The 24,134-nt window shown below is 43.5% G+C and overlaps 1 protein-coding gene across 6 annotated transcripts in view; it reads right to left on the bottom strand.

Annotated features, from left to right (window-relative positions):
- The window catches only part of MAPKBP1 (mitogen-activated protein kinase binding protein 1), a 124,394-nt gene that overhangs the window by 55,623 nt on the left and 44,637 nt on the right, over nucleotides 1-24,134 (bottom strand). The gene's annotated exons all lie outside the window — the stretch shown is intronic.

The following is a 24,134-nucleotide window of genomic DNA, read 5'->3' as shown; positions in this document are numbered from 1 at the left end:
AGAAATGGGGACACCTCAGAATTCTCTGCCAAGGAATGTTCTAGATTAGCCACTGTGGCTGTACAAAGACACCAACAGAAACAGCAGCAGGTGCATGCATTCTAGGTCCTCTCTTCCAAGGAGGACACACATGGTTCTCTGCTGAAGCATTTGTTCAAGGGAGCCCCCACGGTGCAGTTTATTGGGGGCTTGCTGCTTCCCATAGATGCAGATTTAGCACCCACAAAGCATCCGCCACATCAAAATGTTACACCCCTCCCCTTGATTCTCCTGTTGTTTCTACTTATCCAGTTTTCCACAGAAAAAGTGGCTTGTCTCCAAAGAGGCACGAAGTCTGTCAGTGTGAGGATTTACTCTTGTGCAATGGGGCTCCCCCACTTCCCCACACCCACCTGCCAAATTCATTCTGGGGATTTCACCAACCCTCCAGAGCAGATTTGGGAAGGGTGTGGGGTGCACACGTGGGAGTTCTGTTGTGCAAATGTTAATCCTTGTGCTAATGGAACAAGGACATTGGACACCGCCTAGCAAGTGTGGATCAAATGGGGAAATAATACGGGATGGCGTTTTGATGAGGACAGCTCTGTGTGGCTGCATGAGCAGCCCCAAGACCACAATAAACTGCCATGTGGAAATCCCCAATTATTTTATACATTTTCTCCCACTTTATTATGGTTGGTTGGTTGGTTGGTTGGTTGGTTGGTTGGTTCCCCACCTGTTTCCCTGTCAGGGACACAAAGCTGCTTACAGGTAAAATAAAACAGCTAGATAGAAAAAGAAAGAAAATTAATTAAATATCCATTCAACATGCTCTGAGGAAGGGCAGGAGTGGCTCTGTGACTGACACAAAGGCCAGCCAACCAGAATTGCACAAATTATGCTTCTGTTACAAAATTGGGGTGGGGGTAGAGGAACACGTTTCCTTTACACCCAGTGAGTACAGTTATTGTATATTTGTTTGAAATGAAGTGAGTGTACTTCCATAATGGGTTCCCATCTGAAATAATATATGCCTGTACACAACCTACTGTATAGTGTGTGTGTGAGAGGGGGGGGAGGGTGACGGTGAGGGTGAGGAAGATAAAAGTGGGATATGGGAGCTCCCCCAAATAACACAAAGCCAAAGCATCAGCTCTGGAAAGAATGAAAGGAGGGGAAGGTTGTGTTTTCTCATTAAAGTTAAATACAGGAATGGAACAGTAAGGAATCAGACGTCAGAATCACAGTTACATGGGATGTGACTCATTCAATAATAGCAGATCTTTGCACCTCTCTCCACCACACTTTCTCCTTCTCTCACTTTCTGCAAATCATGTGGTTTTCTAGGCTTTAGCCCTACTTTCTGATTTGCTCTCTCCCTTGCTAGACCTGCTTCTTTGTCTTGGTTCAAGTCATCTCTCCCTATAAACCATCTTCCCCCAAGTTCCTCCCTCAACAGCTTACTACCGCGGCAAAGTTTCTTCTCTCCCACTCTGCTGACACCTCTCTCTTTCTTCCTTGCTATGTTCCCAAGTGGGGCAAGCAGAAATATTATTGGTGAAGTTTTCCCCATTGCATTTTTGTCCTTGGAAATGCTTCACCTGTAGAACTTATCGCTCGGCAGCTTTTAAAAATTATTGCTATATGTGTTCGGGCCCCAGAGTTTGTGGGTACAGGGGCACCCATAATTCCTGGAATTTGTAAAATTTGTAAAAAAAACTGTGCTCCACACTGCGGGGATAAGTTTAGGAATAACAAGCCAGCTGGGTTCAACGTAGCTGGCTGGGGATAAGCCATTCAGAAACAAAGGCTGAAATGGCCAGTAATTAACCCACCAAGAGAAGCCATTCACAAGGCAGAAGACTCTGCCAGGGACCATGGTGTAGCCAGGATTTATGCTGGGGGGCAGGCTTCGTGTTGAGGGGGCAGAACGTCCCCCCCTTAGTTAGTTAGTTACCGTAAGTATTTTTATTGATTTACTTGATGGGGGGCACCATGCCAGGGACAGAGGGGAAGGTTGCCAGGATTATAGTGGGCAATGATATAAGCGGAAAGGGAAGTCACATTTGGCAAGGGTTTGTGAGAAAAAGAAGAAGCAATGGGGCAGAAGCCATTCAGGCTGATTGCAGCAGGCTGGGGCAAAGAGACACAGAGATGGCTGTCTGGCTGCCTTTGAATCCAATGCTGCGCTTCCGTAGGAAGCAAGCACCTCTTGAGATGTGAATGCTGGAAATCCCGGCTCCACCCGACTCAGGCTGTATTTATATGTCAATAAAACCATATATCATAAAGACAGCATGGCCTCCGCTGTGTGTCTCATTCCAAAGGGAATGCAACCCCTGGTTAAGTGCCAAGACCCCTGGAATCGCACACGCTCAGAGACTTGGGTGGCCCATAACATCATGCATGATGTTGACAGGGAGAACTTTTTATACCAGACCCCAGGGGTCACCCAATGAAACTGAAGGAAGGTGCAGGACAGGCAAAAGGAAGTCCTTCTCACAGCACAAAGCTGAACGATGGAATCCACTACCACCAGGGGTAGTGGTGTCTATCAACTCTGATTGCATTTAAAAGAGGATTTGACAAATCCAAGGGAGATAAGACTATCAATGACTACTAGCCACCAAGGGGGAATGACAGTAGAAGAGAGTCCTTCTTGTGGACTTCCCACCCGGTCTCCAACTGGGCATGGTGAGAAATGGGCCCATCTCACATGCTTAGAAGCACGGACATGGCTGGCTCACCCATGAGGTGGACTGAGGCAGGGGTGGTGTCTCCATGTGTGCCCCATCTCCCCCACAATGGAGAAGTCAAGTGTCAGCGGCTTCCGTCAAGATCTCATGAGAGCGTTGCGAAATCTCACAACAATCACATTACATGAGAAAGGCACTGCAAATATTGAGCTATACATAAAGTTTTCAAAATGCATTAAATTGCCCCTGCTGACACTGAGCATTTCATTCACTGCAAGCATGTCACACATCATCTGCAGCTGGAGCCTAGGAACACTTGAAAAGGGATATGGGATGATATCCAATGCCCAAGGCTGCAGCTCATTCTCGTAACCCTAAGCCAGGGGCAGCTTAGCATTCTGTGCAAATGAGGCCAGCGCAACACAAGCACAGCTCAATATCAAAGGATCATATGGTCTTCTGTTATTTTTTAAAGCATCTGTGTCTATAAATTAATCACAGATAATACAACTTCAGCACATGTACTGTGGATAAGGCTCTGTATTATTATTATTATTATTATTATTATTATTATTATTATTATTATTATTATTTCTGTATTATTTGCTGAATGTGTTGATCGCTTTATCTTGTCCAGGGCAACCCAAAGTGACTTACCACCAAACAGACAAACAAAAACCACACATAGATACATTAAAACCAAGAGAGGGGAAGTACATTAAAAACATCCCACCACCACTTCTTAAAGGCCACAGATAGTTAAAGGCCAAAGTCCTGGTTACAGAGGAAAGTTTTTGCCTGGCCCCTGAAGATATGTAATGAGGGAACCAAAAAATGCACCTATTAGGATGGTCCTCCCTTGGAGGCTGATGGATCCAATGGGCTTCCAGGTGGCCTGGGGGGGGGGGGGGTTTCAACTGCTATGACTAATGCTCCTGTCAAAGCCCTGCATGGAGAAGGTCCCAGATTCAACCCCTGGTGTCAGAGGATGTCAGAAGGGGCTGAGAAAGTTCTTGTCTAAGACTTTGAGGAGGCACGGCCATGGAGCAGAGAGTACTGAACTAGATGAACCAATAGCGTGACCTATATGAGATAATTCTATATGAAGGGCATTGAAGACACTTACCTACAGCCAATAAAGCAAACAAACAGAAATAAGTGTGATGACCCACGCCTCATTAACCTTAAAAATCCCCCATATGTACACAAGGACACGTATTTATCTAATAAAAACAGCATCAGCCATAATTTTCTGAAAAACCTCGTAAAGAATTGAGATTTCTGCCCCGCCGCCCCCCCCCCCCGCAATAAAGCAAAACTCTGCTCAGTTAAAATGGTGTGCTAAAATCTCTAATCACCAGCCTCCTTGTGGTGTGTGGATGTGCATTTCATACCTATATTCACCAGTTTTTCAACCACAGTCAAGCAAGGATTGAGCATGCAGATTTCCCCCCAAATACCAAAGGGTATAATCAAAACTTGTAAAGGCAGGAGACAAGTTACCCAACTAAGGGGATTTAAGATGCTGCTTTAACAAGCTTGCAAAAAGTGCACGCTCCTCCTCCATACAGCTCTCATTTACTTTCTTGGCCCTGTCCAAAATTAACCAGTTGCAAAGGGCTTTCCCTTCAGAGCAACACAATGCAGCAGCAATGAAACCAGGGGCAGTTGCAGGAAAAAGGAGATAGCTACTACATCATAGAGCACATTTATCCACAGGACCACTTCAGATATTTTGTGTAGGATAAGGAGTATGCAAAATGCAGATAGGTCACCATGTGCAACTAGGATTGCATCCATTTTGCTGCTTCTGTGTCTCAACAAAACAGGCACATATGAATCATCATGTGCTTTGCAGGTATGGTGGGTACACGGCCTTACAGGTTTTTCCTAACACATGCGAAGCAGCCCTCAAAGTGGTGAACATTCTACACCAGCCCCCCTCTGATGTTCCAATAGCAGCTCTGCTGCTGCATCTCTGCTTATGGCAGAACTACATATTACTCCTGTTGCAGGAAACAAACATTGGGACTGTGCCATTATCTGCAGCCAACACATCAGGTGGGAATTAAAATATGTACGGTTAAGCATCCATGTCCGTGCCTCTGGAAAACCTGACTGGTCAGGGACTCCCAAACAGCACATGCATAGGGTGTTGTAAGCATGCCAGTACATGCACTACATTGTGTAATTTTCAGCGTCAAATCTGTAAGAAACCCCACAGGACTTTGTCAGGAGGTACCTGTCAAGCATAGCTTCGGGGTTTCATCTGCTGAAGATGCATATCTAAAACAGATGTGATGTTCCAACCTTTGCTATGACCTCAATATGGAAAGCCAGAAAAATATTGGCGAGTATGTAATAATGCTGAAGACGCTTCTGAACCTATCAAAATATATGCTGTTTCAGATAACCAGATTGTCAAATCATTTCGAACCCAAAAGTTTTCTTAATTCCATAATACTCATTTTCTGCAGATTTCCCAGACTGTTGAAAGAATCTATCTTCTGCTCCAGCTGAACCACCTCAGCAAAACCGGCATCTGGGCCTATCTAATGCACTATCAGAAGTTATTGAACTGTAGTGCATAAGCTCCATTCAGCAGGGTCTGTGAAAAAGCTGCAGAACAGTCAAGACTATCTGTACCTAGCCATGCACTTGCTTGCTTTTTTTGACAGTTGAGACAGAGGCCATTTTTGCCCATGGCTAGATTATCAAATAGACTAACAATGTCCTATCCTTATTATGACCCTGATGCCTTCTACAAATGTATGCACTTTGATTTCTAGGGGGAAACCACTTAGTTTCTGAAGTGGTCCACCAAGAAACCCCTAACATTTTTCAAGCACACAGGAAAACATTTGAGAACTTAGGAGAAGTAGCAACACCAAAAAAAACCAAAAGCCTTCCTTCCAGTAGCACTAAGTTAGTTCTTGGTATGAGCTTTTGTGTGCATGCATACCAATAACAAACTTAGTTGGTCTCTAAGGTGCTATTTTTTTATTTTGTTTCAACTACGGCAGACCAACACCTGTACCAACAAAATAGTGGAATTAACATGAACAAAGAAAAACAGGTGATACCTGAGAAGAGGACATAAATTTTGTAGCTTCATTACATTACCCAGATCATGAGATAAACCCACACCCATTAATCTCTGGAGCAGGAGGCAGGGATCTCACTGATAAAGCACGCACTAGCTTACGAAAACATGTTTTAGCAATAACAATTTTCCCACAAGTGGCTTGTTTGTTTTTAAAACGGTCTTATGGTACCAAATACACACACAGGACCTCTAGCAATCGACCAACAGAAGTAGAGGCTGAGGCAACAAAATACAAGAATCAGCACAAATTGTGTGTTTGGAAAGCTAGAAAGAAATTAAAGGCGCTTATTGTGGACATTATGATGCCACATTGTAACTAATGATATTACAAGAGATATGAGATTGATGACTATGGATTTATTTTTTAATCTGTCCTGCATTCCAAAGTCTCGGAGGAGGCAACTATATTAAAATCAATTAGTAAAACAATAAAAAACACAAAGCATGGTTGTAAAAAACGCCTTAGAAAAACCCTGCTCATTCATATTCAAATGTTTTTCTTACTTATGAGATTCCTTATCACTACGGGTAAAAGGCTCCAAATCTTTTATCGGATCTCTGGAGAAGCAAGAGGAGGAGGGAGAGAAACAAACAATGACTCTCAACAAGTCCTTGTTCAAATTTCCAGCATAGAGGCAGTTTGTGGCTGACAATAAGAATGCATGCTCCCTCACTTGTATGAGAAAAACTACAGTCCATGCAAACCCATCAGATTCATGCTGTTGTTGCAAAGGGTAAATAACATTTATTTAGTAATATTTAGTATATTACTCTAATTCTGTCTTGCAACTTAAGAGTTACTGTGATAAATGTGATAAATTTTGTTGTTGTTTAGTCGTTTAGTCGTGTCCGACTCTTCGTGACCCCATGGACCAGAGCACGCCAGGCACCTCTGTCCTCCACTACTTCCCGCAGTTTGGTCAAACTCATGCTGGTAACCTCGAAAACACTATCCAACCATCTCGTCCTCTGTCGTCCCCTTCTCCTTGTGCCCTCCATCTTTCCCAGCATCAGTGTCTTCTCCAGGGAGTCTTCTCTTCTCATGAGGTGGCCAAAGTACTGGAGTCTCAGCTTCACGATCTGTCCTTCCAGTGAGCACTCAGGTCTGATTTCCTTAAGAATGGATGCATTTGATCTTCTTGCCGTCCATGGGACTCTCAAGAGTCTTCTCCAGCACCATAATTCAAAAAATTCAAAAAACCTGGAGGAGGAACCGGCAAGGCACTCCAGAATCCTTGCCAAGAAAACTCCATGGACAAAGACAACAGGCATATAAAAATGTGATAAATACTAGTGATAAATACTAGTGAAACAATGAGTGTGATCTATTGGAATGCCTGTAAAAGTCTTCCATGAAATAAATTCAGTTGCCATCTCCACAAAAAGAAGGCAATGATTCAGTTGCTGTGGAAATGGAAACATCTCCCACTGCAGAGTGAGAGCAAAGCAGTTGGGCAAAATTATCTAGATCCATTTCAGCCAGGATTTATAGGCCCAGTTTTCACACAGAAACCATGGTATCCTTCTGAAGCAGCTGTTCGAGTTAAGGGTGGGTGGCACCGCTTTATGGTGGTTCTGGTCCTACTTGGATGGACGTTTCCAGAGGGTAATGCTTGGGAGTGTTCTTTGGCTCCATGGACCTTTCAGTGTGGGGTTCCTCAGGGTACCATTTTATCCACCATGCTGTTTAACATCTGCATCAAACCACTGAGTGGAGTTATCCGGTGCAATACGCTGATGACTCACAGTTCTATTTCTACTTTACATCTGCAGGTGAGGCAGTAGATATGCCAGGCCATAGTCTTGCCTCAATAATGGACTGGATGAGAGCCAATAAACTGAAGCTTAATCCAGATAAGGATGTTAGTGGGTGGTTCCCTAGTCTAGATGGATGGGAGGTTAGCTGCTCTTGATGGGATTACACTCCCTCTTAAGGAGCAGGTACTCCTGAATCCTTTGCTGTTGCTTGAGGCTCAGGTGACCTCTGTGGTGTAGAGTGTCTTCCATCAGCTTTGGTTGGTGGTTTGGCTGCACCCCTATCTGGGACAGGGATAGCCTAACTTCTGTTGTCTATGCTTTGGTAACCTCTAGGTTAAATTACTGCAATGTGTTCTATAACATCAGCTAGTAGCAGAGGATTCAGCAGCCAGATTGCTCACTGGAGCAAGACAGTTTGAGCATATACAGTGGTACCTCGGGTTAAGAACTTAATTCGTTCTGGAGGTCTGTTCTTAATCTGAATGTTCTCAACCTGAAGCACCACTTTAGCTAATGGGGCCTCCTGCTGCTGCCGCACCACCACCACCACACGATTTCTGTTCTCTTCCTGAAGCAAAGTTCTTAACCCGAGGTAATATTTCTGGGTTAGCGGAGTCTGTAACCTGAAGCGTATGTAACCCAAGGTACCACTGTAATGCCAATCCTGGCCCAACTGCACTGGCTGCCAAATACTTTCTACACTACACATCATCTTAGCCAAAAGGCCGAGAAGAGGGCCCAACTCAAAGTGCTGGTTTTGACTTATAAAACCTTTAATGGTTCAGGAATACTTTAAAGACCACCTCTCCCCTTATGAACCAACTCGGACCCTGCAGTCATAATCTGAGCCCCTTCTTCGTGTGCCTTCTCCGCAAGCAGTCTGGAGGGTGACAATACAAGAATGGGCTTTTTCTGTGGTGGCTCCCCACCTGTGGAATGTTCTTCCCAGGGAGGTTTACCTGGTGCCTTCATTACCTTTGGTGCCAGGCAGAAACATTCCTCTTCTCCTTTGAGTAACTGGTGCCTTTGACAGATAGGTAGCTGTGTTGGTCTGCCATAGTCAAAACAAAAAAAAATTCCTTCCAGTAGCACCTTAAAGACCAACTAAGTTAGTTCTTGGTATGAGCTTTCGTGTGCATGCACACTTCTTCAGATACACTGTATCTGAAGAAGTGTGCATGCACACGAAAGCTCATACCAAGAACTAACTTAGTTGGTCTTTATGGTGCCTTTGACTAATTCAACAATCTAAGGCCTTTTAAACTTTTGTGTTTATATACTGTAAACCACCCTATGATCCTCGGATGAAGGGTAGCATAAAATTTAATAAATAATAACAACAACACACAATGATCTCTGATTGACTGAGATGATGTCATGGAGAAGGAGAGGGAGAGAGAAGCTCTCCAGTTAAAGAACTAGTCTGGGGAAATGGCAGGTGGTAACAGGTGCAAAAAACTGAAGGTATGCATTTTTAAGAGAACCTCTCCAAGCAAAGGGGGCATTTTACACCCCGAATTTACTTGGGAGAATTTGGCACAGCCTCATTTCTCAGCATTAACAACACCACCATGCTTAAAAACAACCAGCATAACTCTTCTTTGTTCAAGTATCAAATAGACAGATCCACAACTCATCCCAAAGTCATTGCATAAACAGGAATGGTTCCATGTTCTTTCTTTCTTTCTTTCTTTCTTTCTTTCTTTCTTTCTTTCTTTCTTTCTTTCTTTCTTTCTCTCTCTCTTTTAAAGATGAACTGCTTAAGCTAAGAAGAAACAGCCATCTCATCAATAATAGCTTATCACAAGAAAGCAGCACACAATAGCTATCGAGACAGGCAATACATTAAATGATTTAACTCTCTAGGCTTTTATTCAATTAATTTACCCACATGGGAAATCGTACAGAGCAAGTAAACGGTTCAGTATGGAGCGTGTGCCCTGTCCGCTTTTCCATCCCTTTCAGCCTACAGTAAGCACTTACACACATACACAGTCACTCTGAGAAGTATATCTATCACCTGTAGCAGATAAAATAAGAGTCTAGTAAGCCCACAACTTACATGCATTTAACTTGTGTGCATTCAGCTTTACAGGCTTGGCAAATATATATACATATAATTAAAAAGGTGGGTGGAAAGGGGGCAGGCATCTGGGGGGGAAAAGATTTTGGCAATCCCACCCACCATTGCACCCAAAGTGTTTTGACTATATGTGACTTTGGCTTTAGGCATGAACCCTGGAACATACACCCCCCATGCAGGTTTGTGGGGTTACTCTAATTCTCCCACTATGATTGGTTTGGTGCTTTGCTTTCTTTTGACCCCCTGCCCTGTCTAAACACTGGAACTGGTTATTCAAAAATGTGCTGCCATTGCAGAAAACAAGAGGCGTTACTTTCATATGTGGTGGTCATGTCTCTCAGAATAAAAATATTGGAAAATGATTGCAAAATGAATATCTTAAATATAACAGTACGAGCATGGCGCTGGATCCATTATTTCTGTTGCTTAACTTCACATATTGAATTAACCCCCTATATGATTGTGGCAGAAAGAATGATATATAGTCAAACTTGGAGAACCCAGAAGCTACCTTTGTGCAGTGACTGAATTAATAAGCTCTGGGAATTAGCTCTAGTGCCAAGTTAACATATTATTTACGATATGGGGAAAACAGGGTATGAGGAGAATAAATTTGTAGAAATATGGTCTCACTTTATAATATATTTATAATATATTAACAGAGAAATATGCTCTAAACAAACAAACTGTGTTTCTAACACCAAGAATCATATCAGCTGTTTACAAAAAGAAGCACTCAGACAATCCAATGAGAAGTCCAAAATATGACAAAGCTATGAAAATAGCTTTATTGAACACCAGTATAATTTACAATTTATCCACTTATATTCTTCTGTATAGTAATGATGTATGTTCATATGAGAGAAGTACCATACTTCTTACTGGTTTGTTTGTTTTCTAATGTAATCAATGCATTCAGACATATTATGAAATTCTTGACACATATTTTTTTAAAAAAAGATTAAAAAGAGAAAGAGACCACTGAAATCTGTTCCTATAAAGTGGGGAAGGCTGCCTTCTGACTAAGACAAGGGCCACAAAATCAAGAACCAAAAATCCTGCTCTGCCAGAATGGGAAAGGGAAATCACAACTGCAGATCTATCAGCACTGTGCAAATTAAATTTCATTCTAAACTCTTAGAGCAGATTCCTTCACATACAGATATATGCACACAAAATCCTTGGAAGACGTATGTGTGCCTGCATCGGATTTGAAATGTGGGAAATTCCACATTGAACGTGCCCCTGAAATGATGCAAATCAGTCTTCCCCTTTTTTCCTGCTATCACACTGACATATTGCCTACATTTCTGAAAACACCCTGTTTAACACACATACCTACTGCAAACATGTAAACCTTTCAATATTAGCAACCACATCAAAGTCACCCAGAAGAAAAAGAAAATGACCTTTTTTTCATTACAGGCCAATCCTAGTTTCTAAGAAGTGTGTGTGTGTGTGTGTGTGTGTGTGTGTGTGTGTGTGCCTAAAAGGTTCCTGGGAGGCACCTTTAGCAAAGGCCATATGCCAGTCATGCACATGGAATTCAAGTTCTCTCCCAATCCCAGCCAGTATTTTTCCTCTCCTTGGTCTTATGCAAGCTCAAAACTTGGCTCTAAAAACAAATCACGTTGCCACATGGCATAACTGTTCCTAAGGATGCCAAGTTCTTCTCAGGTAAGGGGAGAGGAGAGAACAGGTCTTTATTATTGCCTGTACAAGCACAGTGCTTCCAGCTTTCATAGGATATTCTGACTGTTCCTCCCTTGTTTCACAAGCACCAAGGAAACCTTAAACTATCCCTTATTCTAGAGCATCATAAACATGACCGGTCCTAACATACCATGCTGTAATGCACTCCAGATTCAGAGAATTCTGCAGAACAGAAGAAGCAGGCTGGTTATTTCCCCCCACCTAGCAAGTGTACTTTGATGGCCTCATTTCCAGCTGTCTGTGGCAAACAACTGTCACCAAGCTTCAGAGGAAAGTGTGAAGATGTAACAAAACATTTGAGAGCCATATACTCTAGTTATCTCTCACTTGGAATACTGCAATGCGCTCTACGTGGGGCTACCTTTGAAGGTGACCCGGAAACTACAACTAATCCAGAATGCAGCAGCTAGACTGGTGACTGGGAGCGGCCACTGAGACCACATAACACTGGTCTTGAAAGATCTGCATTGACTCCCAGTACATTTCCAAGCACAATTCAAAGTGTTGGTGCTGACCTTTAAAGCCCTAAACGGCCTCGGCCCAGTATACCTAAAGAAGCGTCTCCACCCCCATCGTTCTGCCCAGACGCTGAGGTCCAGCGCCAAGGGCCTTCTGGCGGTTCCCTCACTGGAAGAAGCCAAGTTACATCGAACGAGGCAGAGGGCCTTCTCGGTAGTGGCACCAGCCCTGTGGAATGCCCTCCCACCAGATGTCAAAGAGATAAACAACTACCAGACTTTTAGAAGACATCTGAAGGCAGCCCTGTTTAGGGAAGCTTTTAATGTTTAACAGACCACTGTATTTTAATATTTTGTTGGAAGCTGCCCAGAGAGGCTGGGAAAACCCAGCCAGATGGGTGGGGTATGTATGTATGTATGTATGTATGTATGTATGTATGTATGTATAAATAATAATAATAATAATAATAATAATAATAATAATAATAATAATAATTATTATTATTATTATTATTATTATTATTATTATTATAATACTGGACAAGATTTGACCAGCTCTCTCATCAAACAAGGGACGCAGGTGGCGCTGTGGGTAAAACCTCAGCGCCTAGGACTTGCCGATCGTATGGTCGGCGGTTCGAATCCCCATGGCGGGGTGAGCTCCCGTCGTTTGGTCCCAGCTCCTGCCCACCTAGCAGTTTGAAAGCACCCCTAAGTGCAAGTAGATAAATAGGTACCGCTTTATAGCGGGAAGGTAAACAGCGTTTCCGTGTGCTGCGCTGGTGCAGGCTCGCCAGAGCAGCTTCGTCATGCTGGCCACGTGACCCGGAAGTGTCTCCGGACAGCGCTGGCCCCCGGCCTCTTAAGCGAGATGGGCGCACAACTAGAGTCGGACACGACTGGCCCGTACGGGCAGGGGTACCTTTACCTTTTACCTCATCAAACAATAAGGTCATAGAGTGAAGGCATTGTTTTCATAGATGGTCCAGTATAAGCTTTGCTCTTAGTGGCTTTTGCATAAAGACTTTCGGAGTTTCTTCAGCAGCACACAGTGCTGTACCGTATTGTGTGCAGGGAACCACGGCTTGTGTGCAAAATTGCGTGAAAGGAACTAACCCCAACAGCGGCATTTGAACAAGAGCTTTCTCCCACCTCACCACTAAGATTTACAAAATATAAGAACAAAGCACTAGCTCTTCCTTAACATCTTTCTGCCCAAAGCATGTTCAAATGATGAAGTAAGTAAGGGGTAAATCAAGGGGTACTCGACCCACTGAGGTCTTTGTTGTTACATAAAGTGCAGTAGCCTACTTATTGGCAAGGCTTGGTCCCTGGTATCTCCAGTCAAAAGAATCTCAGGTAGCTGGTGCTGCAAAAAGGCCCCCACCTGAACCAGCAGGCTTAGAAAGCCATTGTCAGTTAGAAAACACAATACTGGGTCAGGTGGATTAATGACAGCTTCATACATTGTTTTTATTGTAAACATTTTCCAAGAACTACTTCAGATGTTACTGGACTTCCCGGGAACACACAACACCAGGTGCCCCCTTCCTCAGAGCCTGAGACACACCAGGCGTGCCACCTTGCCCTCACGATAGTGGGTGCCCGGGAGTGTGCTGACATCACTGTGGTGTGCAGGCGTCACTTGAACATGTGGCAGGGGGGATGCTGACGCCACACACACATGCTACGGGGCCTGCTGACATGACACCAAGTGGAATCGGGGGGGGGGCTCCCTCCTTTTTTACAATTGTGGGTGCCCGGGCACTCAGGGCCCCACATAGTTGCCGCCTATGAGATCCACTATGCTACTATTTCCAATAGTCTGGAATCAAACGTAGTAAACCAGATGATTCTTCAAAGGGTAAAAATCATACCTGGATTGTTAAGTCGTCTTTAAGCCGCCCAGAGTGACTGGGGCAACCCAGTCAGCTGGGCGGGCCATAAATAATAGATAGAATCGTAGAATCTTAGACCCCCTGTAATGCAGGAATCTCAGCTAAAGCATCCATGACAGATTAAAATAAAATCTTATTTTTATTCTAATATTAAAATAAAATTAAAACACACAAACCACCACCATGAAGTCACTTAGCAATATTTGAAATGCAAGCTTAAAGAAAAGCAGCACCAAGACACTGGTGTCTGCAGAGAGTTCTAAGCAACTATTTCAAGTGAGAGGTTAGAAGTTGCACTTATTAAAGCCCTGGAATTATTAGTTTAGGATCTAGTTTATGGCCATTGATGTATCACTATATCAGATGTAATTTCATTTGTATCAAGGCACGCAAGGATCAATTAGTATTACAGTAACAGGAAGTTTTCCATTAAAGGTAAAGGTAAAGGTACCCCTGCCCATACGGGCCAGTCTTGACAGACTCTAGGGTTGTGCGCCCATCTCACTCTATAGGCCGGGGGCCAGCGCTGTCCACAGACACTTCCGGGTCACGTGGCCAGCGTGACAAGCTGCATCTGGCGAGCCAGCGCAGCACACGGAACACCGTTTACCTTCCCGCTAGTAAGCGGTCCCTATTTATCTACTTGCACCTGGGGGTGCTTTCGAACTGCTAGGTTGGCAGGCGCTGGGACCGAGCAACGGGAGCGCACCCCGCCGCGGGGATTCGAACCACCGACCTTTCGATCGGCAAGTCCTAGGCGCTGAGGCTTTAACCCACAGCGCCACCTGCGTCCCCTAAGTTTTCCATTAAGGTCTGCCAAATAATCATGAAGTTTACCCAATTACATTAGAAAAATGAAGGGTATTTTCTTTTATGAAGCCACCCGCAACTTTTATAGGAAGTTTTCTTTCTACATTCAAATTTAGCAGAGGCAGAAGGAAATAAGACTCCACCTCGCTGCCCATGGGCCCCTTTTATTTGCAGTTGGCTGGTGGCTACTGTCCCTCCCTGCTGTGGTCCAAATTAGAACACTGGGTAGCTTGTGTGGCTTCTCTTTGGCACAGGGTAAAACCGAGCCCAGCTGCAGGAAAAGTTATTCCAATCACCACATTCATACGATGAATGAAAGGGCTGCTATTGCCACCTTTTAGAGAAGATAAATCCTGCCTGTCTCTGGTTCTACTTGGATATTCCCACATCATCAGAACTGTAGTCCAGTGTAAATACTGGAGTACTGGGGTGCCACTGGGAACAAGATCTGCTGGTTCTGGGCAAAGGCCTACCCAGTCCAACATTTTGGCCTGGCCAACCAGATGCCTATGGGAAGCCTGTAAGCAGACTCTGAGCACAAAAGCACTCCCCTCAGAATTCAGAGGCAGCACATAGCCATCACAAGAAGAAAATTAAAACTTGATTAGTAAATGGCAATGAAGGGAGTCCATAGGGAGAGCAAGACCAAAGGGACAGCCTTGACCAGACACTGGGTTGTATCCAACTGTGGCTGCATCCATACAGCACTTCATTTCATTTTCATTATGTTTCTTTACCTGATAATTTCCACATTATGTATGGTCGTTCACAAGATGTAAAAGCAAAATCCAGTGGAAGTTTGGTAATAATTTCTGTGTTATTTGCTCCCAGGAAGAAAAAATCTGATTGCAACACCATTAACCCAGAAAATCCCAATAATTTTCCACTGCAGTTTCACATGACCAAATTTCGTGTGGCATCTTGGCATACAGTTTTTTGCCACCATTTAAAATTTAGCATGGCATGGCAGTATATTGATCAAAAAGCTGCAGTTCCATAACGCAACAAGTAATGCAGTGTAGAATCTGAGATAGGTTTGCTAGCATTATAATCAGGAAAATTAATGCACTAATCCCCACATATGAATGTATCCTAAACCTCTGTTAGACAATGATAAAGATTGTTGTCTGACAGACCAATCCAGAGTTGCCCCACTTTTGCCATCCACCCCATCATGGGTTGATAAATAACCACAATGTTACATATCAATCTATAGTAACCACAATTCAACATGAGGAATTCATTCAACCTGATGGATCACAAGTCATGTGCTTTTTTATTTATGAGAACACATCCAGATTTTAAAACAAGTGTTTTGGAGACCCTTGTTTTTAAACATTAGAAATGATGTGTGTTGAAATAAAACTAAGCGTAATCAGTTATCTCCCAGTTTGTGACACAGGACCCTCACATAGGCAAAAAGGCTATGGCTGCTTGTGTTTCAGCTGAGCAAAGTATTTCTTTCCTGCAGTATTAGCAGTGACACAAAGTCCTCATAAGCCTTTTCAGACTATTCTTATCTAAGAATGTGATGTGTGCATATTACAACTTGTCCAAGAAGCTGATTTTCCATTTATCTGATCCTTCGTGTCTTGCCCATTATGCAATCACCTACATACCAGGAAAGCTGACAACAGAGGGGTTCTTTAAAAAGGCGGACCATGGAAATATATATATATTTACATGCAGCTGAAAAGGATTTGGGAACAAACCAATGGCCACAGCTGGGAGAAAGAAAAAAAACACACATACAACTCTCCACCATTCAGCTTACAATGAGATTTACTGCTCAGCCTACTAAGACTTCATCTCTACATGTGCTAAGCAGATTTCTGGCTAGAGAAACAGTGAGTAGTATCCACTTCTCCACCCCACCCCCTGCCTTGGCTGTGACACAGATGGCTGTCATTTTCCGGCTGACTTGGGTTATGACTGACCTACTATGCACCTCCCAAGCTCAGAAACTACACGTCCTGGAAGTCCATGACTCAGGAGAAAAGAGCTGCCCAAGTTCAGGAGGTTTGTGCTAAGCAGCACAAAACTAAGTCATTATAGAAGTGAAGGTTGGGCGAGGGGTGGGGGAGAGAGAGAGAAAAGCGGGAGGAAGAGATCACATGACACTTTGCACTCTGCTCCGTGATTCTGCAGCTCGTGCTGGTATCAGAACTTAAGAAGAGGAAGATCTTGCCCTTTCCAAGTCCAATGTGCACACTGCAGACATTTGTTCCAGCATTACACATGATTTGTGCCCTGACATGACCCACCTTCAAGGGCTAGATTTCTCCTGCAGCTCTGTCTAAAGATCCAAGCTAGACACAATGGTGGAAAATTTCAATACCGACCTGCCTAATTATGGAGACAGGTGAAGTCTAGTTGGAGTGGGGGTGATGTCACACGCGTAAAGCATGATTTGTGGCTGTATTTTTGGTTGCCTACTTCTTTGGGGGTGCATTGTCTGATTTTCATTGTCTGTGGGGGGGTTTCCTTGGGGAGGGGGTGTAGATATTGTTGCCTGCTGCTTGGTGTGAGTCAGTGGGGATAGCATCACCAGTTCTTTCTTATGTCAAATGGTTATTTTTGTGGTGCCCATAACAGTTTCTTTAATTTTCAGGTATGTCCTCGGCCCAAGAAGGTTGGGGACTCCTGCTCTATGACACAATCCTTCATGACATAGTTCTGTTTTGTTTTTGGCCAAAGCTGAGCAAGCACCCTAAAAACATGCCTTGTGTACCAGCTGTTCCACCACTATCCACCAAGCCACCTCTATCTCTTAAGAAGTATCTTCTCAAAAGTCTTCAATCAAAGTCTGTCCTGGATCATTTCATTCCAGTCTCCCCTCACCTGCTCCTATGCTGCCATCTTACAGATATTATTGAAGTCTTTGTGTGTACAGCTATATGCACAAAGGCTGTCTTGTTACAGAAGCTTGCACAGCACACTTGGAGCAGAGGAACATGCAACATCAAGGTCATGGTTTCTCTGTGGGGTCCCACTCCTTGCTCCCGTGTTGAGTGACATGGGATCAAAGAACATCAGAGTAGGGTTAATGTGTTAGCAACACCCACTTATAGAAAGAGGCCATGGAAGTTACTTTCCATGTAGCATTTAAGAGACACAATCATTTGGTACATTTGCAAGCTGGAGAAACACACAGGCACAACACACACAGCACAACCAAGTACACACAGCAGCCTACTGTATTGCCTACAATAGAATGATTCTTCCAAGCCTAATTTCAGGGACCAAGGGAATCTTCTGTGGCTGCATGTCTGCCCACAGAAGACATGTTGCCAATGCCCAGTTTAAACAGTACACAAAGCACATTATGTTCTCCTAGGGCTTGTCCGCACTTCCTCTTGCCCTGCTCCTTTCCCCCATGGGCAAACAACTCTTTTCCATTCAACTGGAGCAAATAGCAATTCAGGTTTTCTTTGGATTGACATTTGCTCCAATCTAGCACTAAAGAACAGGTTTTCCATGGGAAAGGAGCAGAGCTCGGACCCAGCAAAAGTGTGGAAAGGTCCCAGCTGCTGGAATACAACTCAGGCCTATGTGGGTAACTTACAAATTGCCAGACAAAGCAAGTAAAAAATCACATAAATGGAAAAGAGACCTATTACATATATATCCTCCTTTGCCTCCATGCTCCCCCCTCAAAATTTATTTTTCCAACCTCCTTATGTGATAGATCAGACTGAGAGATTGTTAACTAGTCCTGCATCATGGCTGAGTGGGGATCTGAACCCCAGTTTCCCAGATCCCAGTCTGCCACACTTAAGTGCTACACCATGCTGGCTAATGATCAGTTTAGGAAGAGGGGGTGGGGTCAATGGAATGAGAGGGTTTGTTTCCATAAGAAAAAGAAAAGAGTCAAATAAAACCATGGTGTATGACCCCCCCCCCCATCTGGCTTGGCATTCCTGCTACACTTTTTCTTTTTTTGTATTTTTCTGCAGCAATCTCAGAGGGTTTCTTAGTTTTGTTTTACTTCTTGTTTCTAGGATACAGAATCTCAGCAGCGATGTCAACAAAACACACACACAACACAAGTGCATGCATGAGGCAGAACAGGGGTGCGGGGGGAGAAGAATTAGAGACCTGCAAGCAAGCTAAAATTATTATTTTTAAAAAGAGAAGCAACTTAGGAACATAAGAGCCCTGATGGACCATCCTCCAACTCAGGGGGAGCCAGCATGCTGGCCTCAAGATAGCCTTGGTCTCCAACTCCCAGCAGTCCCAGCCACCATGGGGTAATGGGATAATGGAAGCTGTATTCCAACATATGGAGAGCACCAACTGCACTGTTTAATAAAATAGGCAAGCAAAGACAGTTCCTACTTTTCCAAGTTTCACTCAGCGCTGGTACTAACCTTTCACCAGTATGAATTTTTGGTAGCACACCAGATCAGACAGGCTTGCTTGCACGTTGTTCTGGATTTTAAAAATCTGAAGACATTAGCATTTGGAAGTAAAATTTTGTATATGGCAATATATGTGTCCTGAATTGCTGCACAAAAATTAGCAAATGCCGCTTCAGTGATACTAGGAATAATATTTTGAAGTTCAAAATATTTTTGGCAGCATATAGCTAGGAGGTACCATAAATAAGGTATTTTAGGGTTAAGAGATTTTATAGAGCAGGCATAGGCAAACTCGGCCCTCCAGATGTTCTGAGACTACAATTCCCATCATCCCTGACCACTGGTCCTGTTAGCTAGGGATGATGGAAGTTGTAGTCCCAAAACATCTCAAGGGCCAAGTTTGCCTATGCCTGTTATAGAGGGGGGAAGGATTAAGATTCACAACAAGTTTTAAAGGCCTGTTCTTGGATACATCTTTTTAGCAGTTGTATTTTTAAAAAGGGATTGCTCTTAAAACCTACTGGTCTCAGCATTCCTGAGATCCCACTGGCATTTCCTATGCACAGGAAGGTGGAGTCAGAAGGGTGTGGGCATCACACTGGCACCAGAGAAGGAGGGACCTAGGATCGTAATAATCTGGGCTATTAAGATCCCAGAGACAGCAGGTGCCAGAGGTGCTGAAAGGATTTACAGGCTCCAAAACATATGTGAGTAAATGAGTTCAGCCTTTGGCATCCACCAGAGTCCACAGAAGAACTGACACAATATTCCAGGGATGGGGAACTGTCTAAAAGGCATTTGTCACTTGTGTATAATTAAGACACACACATGCCATACTGCTGTGCCTCATTATTAATGCAAACCCAACCGCAAGAATGCAAAGAGCTTAAGTACAGGGAACTAACAGAAGTCATGGGAAGCCAATCACTTCTCTAATTTTTCATAACAGGCACATAAAAGAGGAGAGGAAAAGAGAAGAGAAAACTGTGTGTTGGGCACAGAAGAATTAAGCCTGAATGCAGATCTTGAGAAATAACTTAATGCTTTCAGGGGGGCGGGGCTGAGAGAAAAGCACTTCTAGGACTGCAAAGAATTCCCCAGAGGCTCTGAACCAAACACTTGCACAGCAAAATCTGGGAACAAAAAGGTGTGGTGCGTGGTGGGTCAGCTTCTGGCACCAGGATTGTCGATGCCATCTCCTCACCCTCAGATTTTAGTCCTTTACCTGGAGACTCTGAAGTAGGGCTCAATAAGAGGCCACGCACTAGGGCTGCCCTACGTCCGGATTTTCCCAGACGTATCCGAAACACTGCAGTCGGCAGCAATCTCTGGGCAGTAATCAGGCAAATGTCTGGGGAAATCCGGGTGCATGGCAGCTCAGCAACTTTTCTGTTTGGATTTTCACTGTTTGAAATTTGGCAACCCTAACTCACACATCACCAAAAGAGAAGAAATGCAACACACACACACACACACACACACACAGAGAGAGAGAGAGAGAGAGAGAGAGAGAGAGAGAGAGAGAGAGAGATGAGAGGGCAGATTTGCATAAAAGTCTGTATATGCTAATTTTATATGTATAGTTGCACATTTGGAAATATTTACTGTAATTTAAAATAGAAATACATCAATATAGAGGGGAAGACTGTGGTAAAGTGACCTCTGTGCCTCCTCTGTCCACTGTCCTGCTGATGGGCAAATTCAAGGATCATGATCTCCCTTCTTAAGGATTCTGTATTTTTAATATGGGCTTGAACGGGACAATCCTTCAAACAGAGGACTGTCTTTTGTAAGTAACGCACATGAACACCCTGTGGCTCAAGTTCAAGTCAAATAGGCAGGAGAGCCAGATCCCAAAGAAGGTTGGGGGCGGGGGGACACTGCAGTTTTCCCAGCAGATGCTGTTACTGAACCTAGAAACCTCAATATCGCCCACCTGACATTTAACAATTGCGTGTAAAACAAATATAGCTGGCAAATCTAGTTTTATTAGGATTTGCACTTTTATTCAGCAGAAGCCAGTACAGCATTCAAGTGTAATGTAGCTCACATACATTTAAAGAAAAACAGAAAACAGAAATAAATCTAACAGCATAATAGCATTATTTTGGTGGTACTTTCATGAGATTTGAGACTTTTGAAGGATCAATCCATGTTAACAGTTAAATAAAAATTGGTGCTTTCAAACACAGTAAAAAATAAAGCACCGTTACATAATTTAGCCCTCTGGCTAGAGCAGCAAGGGAGTTGAATCTGGAGACTGCCCTGTGATTTAAATTAATGTTGAGTCAACTAGCAGGGTATCTGGAGACGAACAGATCAGAACTGAAGCATATGCTAAGAGCTATATGGCAGGCACCCATGCAGGGCCAAGGACACTGTACTCTGGCTCAGGACAGCAAAATGCACATCAAGAAGAATGAGTGCTCTGCTTCCCATTGCCAGAGAGAGAGAGAGAGAGAGAGAGAGAGAGAGAGAGAGAGAGAGAGAGAGAGAGAGAGAGTTTAAAGGAAGCCTCAGAATGAACACTCAAGAGAAGCCAGTGACAGAAGCCAATGCCGTTTCCCCCCCTTTTTTCTTTCCTCCCTGCATACTGCCATGAAGGTATAAATCCCTTGAGAACAAGATAATAAAACAAACTGACCTTGCAACCCAATTAGGTCTGCAAACTGTTTCTCTTGTGTGTTTTGGGCCAATACAACTGCAGAGGATAAACTGAACACAAAGCGTTGTCTTGACAGTGGCAAACTTTATCAGCATCACAAAGCAGCTAGGCATAGCATGGAAGCAGGCGGCTGTTCAGCCAAGGCACAGAAGAGCTAGGCTTCAGACAGGAATCCTATGCAATGGGCCATGGGGGAAAGATATCACCTTGATTCCATTAAGCAGGATCATTTAACCATGTAACTTCCCCAAATCATTTCAAACAGAGTCAAAATAATGTTTTGGCACTACTTATTAGGCTCAGACTTGGCATACGTTCTTCTTGATGATGGAAATTGCCAGCAAATTAGTTTTTGTTTAATAGATGTGCAACTTCACAGGAAATGCCTCAGAGAAACTTCACAGGAAATTCCTCTTTACCAGTTTCACACTTCTGAAAAAGCCAAAAGCTGCAGCAGAATTTTGCAGTTTCCCCACACTTTGTTAAAATGCCATTAGCTTGAATTTTTAAGACAATACAAAGGAAGGACACGCACCTGCAACACATGCTTGCTTATCAAATGGAAAACAAAGAATTCCTGCCATTCTACTGCAACCCAAATATTACTGTGTAGGGGGAGGAAGCTGCATACATGCCCACTGAGAGAGAATCCAAAAGAAACATTGACTTGAAGCAAAACTGCGCCACAGCTCAAAGCAGTAAAGCAACCACCCCTCCAGCATTTAAAAGTTCCATATTTCAAAAATCTACTGTGAGCAGATACTCAATTAGTAAGGCTAAGAATCATCACACTTTTATAACAGCAAATGCATAATATTCTAAGCGAAACCAGTTTCTGGGAATGAAAAGAGTGCTGTTATGCTCAGATGCTACTTGCAGGCTTTCCATAGGCATCTGGTTGGCCATTGTGAGAAGCACAAAACGCTGGACTAGATGAGCCTTTTTCTCCTGATCCAGCAGTGTTTTTTCTATGCCTTCAACAACATGTAGTCAAAAGCCATTCATATATAATTGAGAAAACAGCAAGGCGTTCTGGGTGACTGCAATAATGATGGCAGGGAATATTCCACCTTATTGCTATGGACAATCCACCTAAATAAAAAAAACCCATGTTTGCAGCAGAAGCAAGACATTCCAGAGCCATCATCTCTCCAAAAGGCAAGAACAAGGGATATCAGACATGGCTTCAAAGCAAGCACAAAATTTTGATTCCTGCACACTTCCTTTGGGGTGGGGAGATGGAAGATTCCAGTACGCTTGGCCTTGCCTCATTTAGATTTGCTACAGGGCTCTCTTTCATCTCCTCCATGCTCTAACAGTGGGTTGTTTTTATCTTGTGATCTTATCAGCATTCCTCTAGCTTCCCTCAAACATCCAAAGTGAGGACACATCCAGTTCCACCTCAAATTTAACATTTTCAGCATTTAGACTGCAACTCTCATGTAAAGCGTTTACAGAACTTTAAAAGAGCAGCAGAGAAATGCCATGGGTAGATGTTTTGGCTTGGACCTGGAATATCTTGGTGGCTTTTAATTTTTAAGCACTTGTAGACGACAGTAGTACTCGTACCAAGACCTTTTCTTACACCCATACCTCAGATTCCACAGCCGCATCCTAGGAACCAATTTTTTTTCTGGGGGCCCAGCATGTGAGCAAATTGTACAGTAGCTCGTTTAAATGTATGCAAATTAAATATCGCTAAGCGCTGACTGTAAGCTTAAAAACCACACAGGGTGACAAAAGCTTCTCTCAACGGCAGTCACATGGCAAACCTAGCTATGACAAAAATGATTGCTGTGCTACCCGCATTAATAGGGATATTGTTGCCAAACCGGCAGCTTTCTAAGATTGGCCTCGATTTCTTCTCTTCCCACTCCAAACTAATTATAGGCACCCAGATGCATTAGCAAAACTAAATGCCAAAACAAACTAAATATCTATCAAGCTCTACAATCACTGTTCGGCACTCAGCATCACCTTTGTCAGCTTTTCCAGCTCCTGTTCCCTTATGCACATGATAAAAAAACAGGGAAGCTGTATTCAGGCATTCCTGAAGATCCCAGAGATCTGCCTCCAACATGGACTTACGTACCTCACCCCTCTTAAACTCCCGACTCCCCACTTATGGAGCAAAAAGCATCAGGTCTCTCAGAGGAAGAGGGAGCTTCCCACCTGTCCTCATTTGTGTCTGACTGTCCAAAACAACAACAACAATAATAATTTTTTATTTATATCCCGCCCTCCCCAGCCAAAGCCGGGCTCAGGGCGGCTAACAACAATAAAATAAGACAACATTTTTAAATCATTTCATTTTAAAAAATTTTTTTACTTCAAATCAAATTGAAAGCAACCATTGGGTAGAGTTCTGAGAAAATTGCCAAAGGAGGGGGTCAGGCTGTGCCCTGGCCAAAGGCTTGGCGGAACAGCTCTGTCTTGCAGGCCCTGCGGAAAGAGGGCAAATCCCTCTGCCAAGGATGACAAGGTTCAAGAGCACCAGAGACAGTTGTTCAGTTCCATGGTTATACCCCAGCATGCTTGCAGGACCAGCCATCAGACTTCCCATACCCCAACCCAAATAATAAGAGATCAATGAGACTAGTTTTCGGT

The sequence above is a fragment of the Podarcis muralis genome, chromosome 1, assembly GCF_964188315.1.
Source record: "Podarcis muralis chromosome 1, rPodMur119.hap1.1, whole genome shotgun sequence".
In the NCBI taxonomy this organism is placed as follows: domain Eukaryota; kingdom Metazoa; phylum Chordata; class Lepidosauria; order Squamata; family Lacertidae; genus Podarcis; species Podarcis muralis.
Note: the sequence above shows the minus strand (reverse complement) of the source record. Positions and strands in the feature narration are given on the sequence as shown.